The following is a 14,574-nucleotide window of genomic DNA, read 5'->3' on the forward strand; positions in this document are numbered from 1 at the left end:
TGAGGTTTTAGGTTAAAATCCCCGGTTAAATGGCCTGGATCGTGCCGATATAAATTAAAGGAGTTTCAGTTGAGAAATTTTCTGTGGTAGTCCGGAGTCTACCCCCGTGCCTTAGAAATTACGTTAAGCTGTACGGGAATAGAGAGTGAATTAGAGCTGTCGTGCGTTGTAATAACATGTCCTGCGCAGTTGGCTAGTTTCCATGGCCAAAATCTGTCAAAGAGGATATCACATGAAAAAAAAACCTGGGAAATTGATTGATTGTACTTATTACGCTCACGATATCTGATAATGTTATCTAATCACTTACGCTTGAATTGAATTTTTAGCTAGATTCTCGAAGTTCATCAATTTCACATAACCTTGCGTTCGCTGTCAATTGATATCCTTTATTCGACGTATATTATATTTTTTTTCAGCCTTTTTCCGTCCACTGCTGGACGAAAGCCTCCCCCATTACAATGTATATAAATATATATATATATATATATATATATATGTATATTGTAATTGTGTAAAATATATATATAAATATATATTGTAATGGGGTGATGGTGGTGGATACTCTTTGGAAAAACAAGACTAATTGCTCTTACAAATGCGGTTTATTTTCCATCGTACGGTTACACTTAACAAATAGGCGAATGCACCTCTAAGTACGGAGCCAGCAGACTATCCCACCAGGTGGAAGTAGCCGGTAGCACTCGTATCTAGAAGCGAGTATTTTCTTAGAAAGCCTTCAAATAATGTCCCAGCAGGTGTGGAAGCACTATCTTGCAGCTATCAAGATCCCTAAGACTCGATACAAATATTTAAACACACCGAGCAGGTCATTATTCGTGAGCGAATCTTAACAGCGCGTTTCCGCTTTGGTCGCGTATCGTAAAGCACCATCTAGTGATGAAAGGTTTAACTAAGTTCTATGGTTGGGTTTGAGATGGCGCTAGTTTCTTTGTTATAGTCTCCCCCTCTGTCTACGAAGGCGACTCGACGAGGAAGACAGGAAAGAGAATTAGGCTATCGCTTTCTTTTTAGGCCTGTCACGTAATTTTGTCCTGTGGGTTTCATATGCCTCGGTGTTAGCTACTTGTTTTTTTGGGGCGACCTCTTCTCCTTATTGGTTGGACAGGCGATGGTAACGCTTCGTCACTTGTAGCTTTATAGCGGCGCAGAGCAGAAGCGTGATATATCCCCACTATATCTTTGGTTTGCGGATTGACAATTTGAAACGAACTAGGACCGTGACGTCTAGCAACCACATAAGGCCCATCGCGCCTTGGTGCTAATTTTGAGCTGTATCCTTGACTGGACTTGCTTAGTGTGTGTGTATCGACTAGCACCAAATCCCCTTCTCGATAGTTTGGACAGACTTTTCTGTACCTATCTATGTATTCCTTCCTTTTCTCCTCTTTCATTTCTTGAATTTCCCTAGCTCGCTTTAATGTATCAGCCATTAGCAGTAGTTTTGGTGTTATTTCCATGACGAAATTCTCATTTTGCACTATATCTCGCAGATCATTTTCTACATCATCAGGAGTTCTCAACTCACGTCCAAATGTCAAATATGCAGGTGTAAACCCTGTGGAACATGATTTCGCTGTATTCATAGCGAAGCGGGTGCTGGGTAGCTTGACAGACCATGATGTGTGGTCATCCTTTACTAGGATGGCGAGTTGTGTCTTTAAATCGCGGTTTCTTCTCTCGACCGGGTTTGTTTCAGGATGGTACACGGGAGTGAATCCGTGACGTATGCGTAGACAGAATGTCAATTGTTGTATAATACTGCTAACGAATTGGGAACCATTGTCGCTAATAAATCTTCGGGGAGTACCGTATCGCAGTATGATTTCGTTCAATAGTATCTTTGCACATTCTTCCGCCGTTGCATGCTCTAGAGCAAAGAGTTCCACCCATCGCGTAGTCACGTCTTCTACAATAAATATCCAATGGTGATTTTCAGCTGTTTGAGGCAATGGACCAAATAAATCAAAAGCAACTGTTTCGAATCGTTGATTACTAGCTGTAGTTTGCACCAATCCTGTGGGTTTCTGGTTTAAGGGCTTGTATCTCTGGCATTCTAAGCAATTGCGGACGTAAGCATCTATCTGACCTCTCATTCCCTTCCAGAAGTAGCGTCGTGGCACACGCTCGATTGTTTTCTCTGAACCATAATGTCCAGCTGTTTCATCGTCATGATAAGTTGCAATGACTTTTAGTTGTTCTTGCTTGGGTACAACTATAACTATTTGACTATTAGTAGTATCAGTTTCTGTGCAGTACCGATACAGTAGCCCATCATTCATCACGTAGCCCTTCTTGCTCCAGTACTGAGCTTTTTCTTCATTAGTACCTTCTGTATCTCTGACAATCTTTACTATGTCTCCGTTTTTATGTTGTGTCTCTCTCGTTTCCTGTTTACTTTTCCTCGGCATATCAATGATTACCGTGCATATCCCACAGTTTTCCTCCGTTCCAGGTTCACACACGGGACGAGACAAGGAGTCGGCAACTACATTTGTCTTTCCGTTAATATACTTAATCATTATATCGTAGGGTTGCAATTGTAGAGCCCACCGTGCTAGACGACCTGTTGGTGACTTTATTGACATAAGCCACCTGAGAGCCTGGTGATCCGTCATGATTGTTATCTTAGTTCCTTCTATGTAGCCTCTAAACTTGTTAAACGGCCCAAACCACGGAGAGCGCTTCCCGTTCAGTAGTTGAGTAGTTCCACTCCGCTCCGCTTTGACTGGTCAGAAGTCTGCTCGCGTATTCAACTGGATGCTCTGATTCACCCTCCCCCTGCACCAAAACTGCTCCGATTGCATAATTACTCGCGTCAGTTTTGATTGTGTATGGCTTGGTCTCATCGGCTTGAGTGAGGACCGGACTAGAGGACATGAGCTTACGAAGAGTGTCGAATGCAACCTTTTGTCTTTCATCCCATTTCCACTCAGCATTCTTCTTCATAAGTTGTGTCAGGGGTTCAGCAATTTTTGCGAAGTTAGGTATAAACCTTCGATACCACGAACACATTTGAATAAATGTCGTAAGGTGCTTTAGATTACGAGGAGAAGGCATGTTGCTTATAGCGCTGACCTTCTCAGGATCCATAATTATACCATCGGGTACTATATAGTGCCCCAAATATTTAACTTTGGAAACACAGAATTTGCACTTATCTCGGTTTGCTGTCAGATTATACTCCTTGAGTCTATCAAAGACCTGCTGGAGATCATTCAAATGATTTTCAAACGTAGGTGACATAATAATAAGATCGTCGAGATAAACCAAGAGCTTAATGTGACTAAGAGATATGCGAAACTGGTCCATCATTCTCTGGAATGTAGCAGGCGCATTACGCAATCCGAAGGGCATTCTTTTGAATTTATACATCCCAAAGGGTACCACGAAAGCAGTCTTATTCTGGTCCTCGTCTTTAACTTTTATCTGTCAATATCCGGAGCGGAGGTCAATCGTGCTCATATAAGGTGTTGGTTTGGCATTATGTAGTAAATCATCTATCCTGGGTAGTGGGTATTTGTCAGGAGTCGTAATAGAGTTAAGCTGGCGATAGTCAATGCAAACTCGGGTGCTGCCATCTTTCTTTGTAATCATTACGACAGGAGCAGACCAGGGCGATGAACATGGTTCGATGATACCTTTTTCTAGCATATCCTTGACTTCCTTCTTTAAGAGTTCAGCCTTCATGGGGGACAACCTGTAAGGTGCGACCGAAGTGGGTTTGTGATCCCCTGTGTCTATCGTATGCTCGATTCCCACTGCAGGATGTCCGTTGGGCCTAAATACAGCCTCATTAGACTGTAGAAACCTCTCTAACTCTTTTACGTCTACCGATGCTATATCTGAGGTAGGAAATAGTGTTGAATCCACCTCAGAGCCATCATACTCATCTATATTACGTATGGCGTCTTGATAGAGGGTATCCATGATAGGTGAGTAACCGTCAAAGAGTTCACTACATCGTTTCTTTTTAGGTGGAGTGAAACTAATTGGTATCAACGGTCCGTAGCATCTCGCAAATTCATTTTCAGTAGTACTTGCTTCTGGACGAGAAGGTGACATCATGACTTCGTTTCTGAGAGACGATAGTCCTACGTCATTTTTAAATTTAATGAAGCTCTCTTCATAGAGTTCAAAAATTTCCTCAGGGTTCTCGATGAAATGCCAAGTGCTTTGAGGTAAGTTCAGGACGATATGAGCATCTTGAATAAATCCAACCCCAAGCAATGTACGATTGTCTCGAGATTCCGGTAGTACCATAAATGTTGTAATTACAGTACGTTCATTAACCTTCACTGGGACTTTGGTTACAAGTACCCTTTGCTTTTTCAGTATGCCATCCGCCAGTGTCAAACCAATTTCCAGTTGTTAAAAACGCTATTCTTTACGTTTCAGACTACAGTATAACTCGTAGGAGGCTATGCTGCTCTTTGCGCAACTATCAATAAATGCCGTCCCAGGAATACCGTCTATCTCAATAAAAATGATTGGTCGGTCTCTAGCATCTGTGGTCGTATCAACGGCACAAAATCCAACTTCCATCACAGTTGGTCGAGTCTTTGTTTGATGACAATTCACACAGTTACTTCTAACAACACCTGGAGCACCACACCCGTAACAGCTAAACTTGGGGGTAGAAGGTGAAGGAGCTTGAGTAGCCAAATTCGCTGTCTTCATGTCATTCATTTCAGGTTCTTTAGTTGGTCTACTTTCGACATTCATCTTTTTTCTACAATTTTCAATACTGTGTCCTAAGTTTTTACAGAACTTGCACCTCTTCTTCGTAGCAGCAGTTTGAGGCTTAAAAATATTCTCGCTTGAATTATTTGGTTGCATCTTCTCTTTGTTGCCCTTTTCTTGAAGTAGCTGCTCTGTAGCACGTGCAGCTTTTAACAGCTGATCAAAGTTATTTATACTAGAACGTGGTATCTCCTCGCGAATTTGCAAGTGCAGCAATCCATAAATCATGTCCAACTGCTGTACTTCATTATGAATTGGAGGTGGAAGTTGTGAAAACAACAGTCGCTTACGCCGAATGAACGATTCCGTGGAATCATTGGATCCTTGCTTGTTTTGATTAATCTCTGTATAAATCAGGTATGCTTCTCTCATAGGAGCGAAGCTATCGCGAATTCTTATCAGGAACTTCGCCCAAGAAGTAACTTCATTTTTCACTCCATGCCACCAAATTCCTGCCTCGTCTTTGAGTAATAATGGTAATTCTTCTAAGGCATTTTTATCAGAAATATTTTCTGCACGCTTAAAGATATTTACTGCGGCCAGAAAAGCTTCAACCGTCTCAGAGCTTTTTCGTCCATCGTACGTGTAATTACATGTCGTAAATGAACCAGACCGAGAACTTTTGCTCGATGAAGATAATGTTGACAACAGTCGTTTAAATTGCTCATTCGAAAAGGTCGCCATCTTGCCTTTTTTCTTCTTTACACGGATTGGAGTTGTACGTCCACTTCTGGTAGTAAGGAACGTCGGACTTGCTAACGTGCGTCGTCCTAATGTATTACGCAGAGATTCAAAGAGTTCCTCTTTACTCATCAAAACCGGTCTTATTTATTGTTCTCTCGTTCTTTGCGTACTTATTGTTGCATCGATCGAGGCCACTAGTTGGAGCGCCAATGTAATGGGGTGATGTCTGGTGGAGGATAATCTTTGGAAAAACAAGACTAATTGCTCTTACAAATGCGGTTTATTTTCCATCGTACGGTTACACTTAACAAATAGGCGAATGCACCTCTAAGTACGGAGCCAGCAGACTATCCCACCAGGTGGAAGTAGCCGGTAGCACTCGTATCTAGAAGCGAGTATTTTCTTAGAAAGCCTTCAAATAATGTCCCAGCAGGTGTGGAAGCACTATCTTGCAGCTATCAAGATCCCTAAGACCCGATACAAATATTTAAACACACCGAGCAGGTCATTATTCGTGAGCGAATCTTGCCAGCGCGTTTCCGCTTTGGTCGCGTATCGTAAAGCACCATCTAGTGATGAAAGGTTTAACTAAGTTCTATGGTTGGGTTTGAGATGGCGCTAGTTAAGGCAAATATAGGACATGATTCAGAAATTAGATTTTTCACTCAATAAAAAGGGGGAATTGAACGTTAAATAACCATTTAATTTATCAAACATCTGAGCAATTTTGAGAGAAGAAGACCGGGAAGGAAACTTTAAAATATATACATTTCTAAATACAGAGATTTTCGTGTATGTCACTATACTTTTATTATAGAATGCTATTATCATACGATTTTTTTAATTTATATGTGTTGTACAGGATACAATGCATGGGGTTGGGCAAATTTATTTATAATTCCAATTTTTAAATAAAGTCGTATATTTAGGCCTACTTCTAAACTACCAAGCATAATCTATGAAAAGCTAATATTATGGAGTTCCTGTTAATCATATTAAATCATCACTTACATCATCATATTCATATTTTGGCAGATTTAGGAGGATGAAGGAGGTAGCACGAAGGTGATAGTCAGTATAGTAACAAAATGTATGATAGCATGCCTTAAGTGACAGGGACCGAATTAATGTAGCATATTCGAGTATTTTGAAGGGATTTTGATGGGATTATGCTCATGTGATGTTTACATCGAGCACCGTTGTAAGCTATATTATTATAACTGCTATGTCACGTTGTATATTTATTATGTCTTATGCCTTATTCATCATGGCTTCATTAATTTTAGACTCTAGATTTTCATTTTTCATTTCAAATAGTCACTTTAATGTAATTTTACACTAGAAAAAGTTAAATTAAGATATCTATGGATAAAATATATGTATATTATTGAGGATATAATTTTTATCTATTTATTATTTATATTTATAACCAATTTCTGTATTTCCATGAAATTAATTTCTGTATTTCTACAATTTTAAATTTAATGCAGATATCTGGAATAGTGCATTCTGTTTCCAGCTGTTGTTGTTCCAGATATGGTAATCTAAGCACAAATTCAAAGTGACCAAAGACATACACATACTATAGAAGGTATATAACCTTCTTTTCAAGTAGTTTTTGTACGAATCTGGAAAGATCAAAGAAAATTTACCTAATCATATACATAGGTTCGATAATATTAAAAAATTAACAACAACATCTTTTGATGCGAGAATCAGCTTCCACAGCATATTTAAGAGATCCGAAATGTTACTGTAATAAGTTAAAATGTACCAAAGAGTGTATCTACAAATTAAAAAGTATAAATTGAAATTTTAATAATTAATTTGATAATTGTCAATTTTGTAGATAAGTGAACCTAATCAATTAAAATATTACAAAAATGGAATAATCATTTATTTATATGTATCTTTAGTTTAAATTACATTTTGAAACTAGGCTTAGTAGAAGACATTAGAAAAGTAAAACTTTCTTGCAAATAATAGACAATGCGCTTAAAATTCTTAAATAACAGTATTTTTTTTATAAAGAGGTCTTATTTGTAGTACGAAATGGTCTACAGTAAGTGCCAAGTCCAAATAATATACTATTGCTACATATAAGTAACTACATTTTTTTAATTTATTTTAATTATATATAGGTAGGCATACTAGTAAATGGGCATCCAGATACTTAGAAAGTAATTATAATAATAACTGTACTTAATGTGCCGATCTTACTAAAGTCCTATATGTTTTGTTCTTATAAGCTTAAGCTAGATAGGCGGTGCATTGGTTAATATCTCTTATATTGCCTTTGTATATGAGCAGGGATGATGACTTACCAACAGATGGCCCAGTTGACAGTCTGCCGACTTATTTTGAATAAAACGCTATATAATAACATTCTAGTGTTTTATATTTGTTCTATACATAAGTACGTGTCCATTTATTTTGCATCAACAATGCATGCATGCAATATCCGACGCGTAAATTTTACCTATAATATTTCCTAGTTATGTTATTTAATGTTATTTAACGTTATCTAAGTAGGAAGTATAAAGCTTGTTTCCGATGTTTTTACGTTAAAAATTAATAGAAATACAATTTAATATATCCACTATATTTATTACACTTTTTCATTATTAGATATGTTTCTACTTCAAGCAATACTTTCACTACGTTTTAACAACACAATCGTCTACATTAAACTAATACGTACATAAGTTATTAAATCACGCTCATAGTTTATTATCTTGTGTCGCGTGTACGATATTGTTTGTTTGTCAAGCTGATTTTATTGTTTGCATTTAAAATATAAATAAATTACTTAATTAACACGAAAATAAAGTCAAATATAACTTTAAAGATTGGTAGAGCTTATTCGTATAGGTACGAATATTTTTAAATCTTTGGCCATCTGCATTTTGTTGAAGGAACAACTTCTAAAATATCTGGAATTCTCATGAATTGAAATACGATCCGTATTCATCCATACCGTGTCCATGATAACCGTAATGGATTTTAGCAATATCTTCGTCCTGTCTTCCTTTGAAGGAGTTGCTATTCTTAAAGGCATTTATTATAATAAGAACCAACGCCAACTTTCCGATCATCAAGGATTTGAATAGCATGAATTTGAGCACCCCCAGGAATAATGGTACGATGGCAGACTGGAGGACAAATGGCATTATGAAGAGAGGCAGAATTCTTTGCATCAACTTCTTTTGCTTTCCACGACCTGGAAACAAAAGCATTATTATTAAAATACCAATATATTGTTTCATTTAATCAATTTTCCATGTATGTACTAAGTATTTCAACAAGTTTGCCTTAACTTGCTAGGCAGGTAAGGTTTTGTATAGATTAGTTTACATATTTAAAAACGTGATAAAGGTATCATAAAAATATAAAAAATACTAATTCGATTTTAAATTTTAGGTTTGTTTCCTGTACTTATAATTTTTAAATATTAATCAATTAGTATGTACCTCTCAGCACTCGTTACAATGTGATCGGAGACGAATGGTATTTCATGAAACTCAGTTGCGTGCGTAATCGTCGTAATGTCGTAAATATTATTTTAGAAAAATAAATTAATTATTTGAACACAGCAAAACTGGTATCTATTTATCTCTTTGTTCGATTTCAAACATTAAATTAATTACAGCACGTTAATACATTAACGTATATTATAAAAAGAGCACTAGCATCTGTGATTTGTGTACATAAATAAGTAAATCACTGGTGGTAGGGCTTAGTGCAAGCTCGTCTGGGTAGGTACCACCCACTTATCAGATATTCTACCGCAAAACAGCAGTACTTGGTATTGTTGTGTAATATATATATTATCGCGAATTTTTTTTTCACTAGCTTTTTGATATTTTTTATTATATTCCCCTTGTTTTAATAATGAATTTTGTATTAAATGTTTTGGGTTGATTGTTTTCGCTTAGTATCCCTTGCCTCGTTATGCCAAACGTAAAGTAAAACTTTACACAGCGTCATTAATTTTATTACTTACTTTTTTTTAGACTAAGCTAGCAGCTCAAAATTTGAAGTTTGTGTGGAAATATCACATAATTTTGGAATATAGCTAGTCATAGTATGTCCTTTTGTTTACTGAAAATTCAAGCATCTAGCTTTGCACTAAATGGCTTTGAGAAATGGAACATCCATTTCTCGAATCGAACGGCTGTGTGAGACTTGGCAGAAACATATTTCATTAATCGTTAAAATTTATATTCAATTTATGTTCAAAAAGTGGTTCATACTTTGAAAAACTAAAATACTAATTAAATACAAAACTAGAAATCTGAGATAATAATTCTAAGTAATCAAGAGAAAGAAATGAGGAATGAAAAATAATTTAGGCGTAGATATACGTGAAGTGGCTTCATTTGAGTAACATTGATTCCTTTTTTCTAGGTAATCATTAACGGAAAAACCTTATATATAGTTCTGCGCAAAGAGGAGCGAGGCGAATGCGTATGAATAGATCCACTTTAATAAATGATGCTTCTTATGACAAAATCTGAACTTGATGACTTTATCATGCAATTTATCATTAGTAGTAGGTATTTTATTCCCGTATCGTGTTATTTAGAATTTAAATAAACATTATTTTGATGATTTTGATATTGCGTACTATCACAGATATTTTAGTTTTAATTAATTCAACTTTTGATTAAAAGTCGGTGTTATTAAAAACATTAACAGAAACACTTAATATTTTTGCATTCCGATTTGTAGGGTGTGTGAGCCAGTGCAAATTGAGGTACAACGGACTTTTCTTAGCTACCGAGGTTAGTTGTGAAATTGACAATAGTTTGTTAATATTTCTTACAGAGCCAAAGTCTATGGACGGGGGGACACTTACCCTGTCCGTGTTACCGTGTGTGTGGGCAACCTGTCTAATTTAAAATAAAAAAATAACATTAATAATGATACAGAAAATAACAATGTATATAAAAATAACACATGAAGTTAAGTTTGAAACAATTTCACTATTTTCTTTATATATCGTGCAATATAAAACATTAAATTTCCACGTGTTATATTATAATACATGGACAAAAATCTAGAAAATTATCTACGAGTTCATCTTAACTTTATTTGTATGTGTAGTATGTATGTAACATAACTGTGGATGAAGAAATTTGCGTACTCAATGCGAAAAGTAAAATCATCCAATTGTGTATCTTGCAACAAGATGGACCTATACCATATCCTTACGGAATGTGTCAAAAACGAAATAAAGAGAGCTGCAGTAACTACCAAATTAAATATAAATCTGTAAGGTTCCGCCGTTTTTTCAATTGATGAAATTATTTCCGGTGTCTTAGCAGAACCGACGACATTATAGACGAAAGCTATTTATAATATGATATTTTTATGGCACATATGTTCTCTAATATATAATCTAAAATAAATAGCTTTATTCATCTATGTTATTTGTAGGCATAAATTGTACTTATACTGAAGTAGGTAAGGTACATTGTAAGCGAACAAAGAGCCTGACATGTTTTATTTAAATAAAAGAGGAAGATCTAAATAAAGAATTAAAAAAAATCATTGTGATTATATTCGGAGTCGTAAAAAATATTACTATTAATGAATTTATTATAGAGATATATAATTTAATTAAATACATAGTCTAACATGTTTTATTCAAATTCATTAATAATTTATGCATATGTGTTGCTATATACTTACTATCTCTACACGCCTAGGTCTATAAATATAAAATCCTTTTGAATAAGATAATAACTATGGTAATATGCTGTAGTTTTTTTTATAGAATAGGAAAGCGGATGAGCATATGGGCCACCTGATGGTAAGTGGTCACCAACGCGCATAGACATTGGCCTTGTAAGAAATGTTAACCATCACTTACATCACCAATGCACCACCAACCTTGGGAACTAAGATGCTATGCCCCTTGTGCCTGTAAATAGTAGTAATTGTGTCTGTTAGTAGTAATATGCCGATTAGATTCTATTATGTTAGTATATAATAATTAATATATAAGACAATGAAATATAATTAAAAAAAAAGCAAATAAGTCAATGTTGATTGCTTGAATTAAATGTCGAATCAATTTGTGCTCGCTAATTAATTTATCTTAATTGTTCTATTAAGTAAAATCTCACCGCAGAACATCGTGTAATGTGAGAAATATGATAAATTGACTACAATAATTATAACATTGAAAAAACAGACACACGCATCAAAGTAAGCCGCGCTTCGCTCGGCGCCAGTAATAATTAATAAGTTATAAAAAAATGTCTTTTTAGGGCAAATTTAAAGCAAGACCTGCATATATTTATATATACATAAACTTATACATGATGAATGATACATAAACTTAAAAAGCAAAACACTATTTAAACACTAAATTTGAGCCAAATCGTCAGACCTAAATTTAAGAGTACCTAAATAAAATAAGAATTCACCATTTAATATAATATATAAGATTATGACGAAACAAATACGGGTATAGCGGACGGTAAAATGAGTTTGAATAATAACTATTGGACTTAAAATAAAAATAAATATTTTGTTAGGTCAAGTAAAGTTTCTCTTTATTTCAATCAAATGCATTTTCACATGATTGGCAGAGTCAATTCACGGTAATTTTTCTCTTCAGTGAAACATAACTGTGTTATTTTTACGACAGTTATCAACGCGCATAGTACCAGTTACTTTGCTTATTTTATATTCTTTAAAAGTTAAATAAACATAGGGTATTCGTTTTAATACATTTATTGTCTAGTATTTGTTAATATTGCGTATCAATTCGCAAAAGTTTGAACCTATTATAGAAAGTCCAGATTACACATTAACAAAAATAAAATAAAATAACGGTAGTTAATTACAATATTGCATGTACGTGAGACATATCGACGTTTTAGAAAAAAAATAGGGCTTACCTGCCTCTCCATTGTTATTTGTATCAATTTCAAGGGACAACACTTTATTATTATCTTCATTTTCTCCCGGTATTTTGACGTACACACCATCATATATTTCATATTTATTTACATTTGAATTTTTTATGTTTGATTCTTCTGTACTTGAAAGGGTTGCAAATGTAAGGAAGTAAATAAAACAAAGTACGCTTGGTGCGTTCATTATGACGGTCACTTAGTCAATGCACTGCGCACGCGCCCCTCCTTGAAACTGAATAAAGCATCATCCTGATCGAGATCAACGACTTACTTGTAATGTTTTCTCTCTAACTTCCATTTCGTCTACTTTTACAATAAAACAGTTAAAAGTAAAAGTAATTTCGTTTGGTTTATTTAAACGTGCATTATTTTTGCGTTGTTTAATTATATGTAGATACACTTCAGGTGTATGAAGTTCTTAATTTATTTTCTATATCATAGCCTAAATACTGTTCAACGTAATTAGCTATATTTTAGTATTTGAAAAAATAAGATTTTAATATGTATGTATTATATTTTAACCCTAATAGATCAACGGTATATGGGCCGTATAGGCATGTGAAAGTCGCAGGTTCGATCCTGACCACGTGAGCTAACGTTGTATCTACGACTAACCTAACACGAGCTGGAGAGGAAAATTGTTGAATTAGTAATTCGTTGAAAACTATTAAACAGAGAATTTCTATTAAAAATTATTTCTTTTTTTTTATTAATTATTTAATATATTGTCTGGAAAAAAGACTTATCTAATACATATAATCTCCTAATGGTTTGTTTGCTAGTTGCTTGTTCATGCTTCAGAAAAAAGTACTGATTTAAGGGATATTTTATCTTTATAGGACTTGTATAGAACTGGTTAGAAACCAGCCGCTTGACTGGTTTGTATCACCTGACCTTTATCAACGGTCTTACGAGTGGGATTTCATAGCAACAACATATTTAGTTACGCTTGCGTTTGTTATACGTGATCAGAAGATATATACTCAATTTATCAGTACAATGTTAGTGAAAGTAACGCTCACGTATGGATATGAATTAATAAAAAATAACGGCCACACAATATTGTGAATGCCCGGACGTAGAGATTTAACGCCCTTACGCACTGTTTTATTTTAGCCCAACACATATGCAAGCGGTTGAAATAAAATTATATTATTTTTGCCTGAGTGGTGCCTTGTTGGCCTAGGCGTAAATCCGGGCAATCGAAAAGGTTACTGACCGCTCCCGCAACATTAAAGGGAGCTTCGTCCACAGCCTTCGTGTGGCCACACGCAAGGTGACTGCTGCAGTGGCGGAACTGATGCGAAGGCGTGACGTAAATGATGACGTCCTGAGGTTGGAGCGCGAAATCGCTGAAGTTCGTGCCAAAATCGCCAACCTCAGCGAGCGCCCAGACGAATTAATGCAGGAGCCCGGATCGATCCGAGCCAGGGAGAATCCTCCTGCGTCAGCGCCCTGTACGCATAAGCTAAACACGACGCCTTCTGCCGCTTCTTCAAAACGCGATAAGGCAAAGCGCGGCGCAGTGGCAGTTACACCCAGAGCTCCATCCGCTCTCCCGGCTCCTGTCACCTTGAATCCGTCGCAAGACTGTGACGCCGGGTCTTATAAACAGATCGTGGAGTCTATCGTGGACGCAAAACTGGCGCCTTTGAGGCCAAAATCTTTCCAAACGACCAGGTCATAAGACCCCCGTTCGGGAGGAATCCCACAGTGGAGGCAGTGGTTGAGGTGGCACAACGGTCGCCCAAACCAAAATAAAAGAAAGGGAAAAGGAAGGCACCCGTCCATCCACCTGTCACTGATTTGCCTACGGTAGCAAGTATGGCACCGCAGGTAACAACTTCTGCGGCGCCTCCTGAGACTTGGGCATCGGTGACGAAGAAAAAGTCGGCGCTCAAGTCCCAGTCAAAAGCTCAGCAACCCAAAAAGGATGCGAAGCAGCCGCGTAAGAAGAGACGGCAGGCAATCCCGACAACCGCAGCGGTCGCGGTGACTGTCCCTCAACGCTGAGGTCATGGCAGCTGCCAAGAGCAAAATTAAGCTGTCCGACCTCGACATCGAGACGGTTGGCCTTAAAAGGGCCCTGACAGGCGGGATGCTGCTCAAGATCAGTGGCCCCGATTGTCATGAGAAGGCCGACCGCCTCGCAACGCGGATGCGTGAAGTCCTCACGGAGTTTAACGTGAGGATAGCT

The 14,574-nt window shown here is 36.6% G+C and overlaps 1 protein-coding gene across 1 annotated transcript in view; it reads right to left on the reverse strand.

Annotated features, from left to right (window-relative positions):
• LOC126771009 (glutamyl aminopeptidase-like) overlaps positions 1 to 8,339 on the reverse strand; it is a 33,898-nt gene extending 25,559 nt beyond the window's left edge. The window contains exon 1 of the mRNA XM_050490639.1: positions 7,773 to 8,339. The gene's annotated coding sequence lies outside the window, so the exon portion shown is untranslated. The remainder of the gene's footprint in view (positions 1 to 7,772) is intronic.
• Between the last annotated feature and the right edge of the window lie 6,235 nt (positions 8,340 to 14,574).

The sequence above is a fragment of the Nymphalis io genome, chromosome 10, assembly GCF_905147045.1.
Source record: "Nymphalis io chromosome 10, ilAglIoxx1.1, whole genome shotgun sequence".
NCBI lineage: Eukaryota > Metazoa > Arthropoda > Insecta > Lepidoptera > Nymphalidae > Nymphalis > Nymphalis io.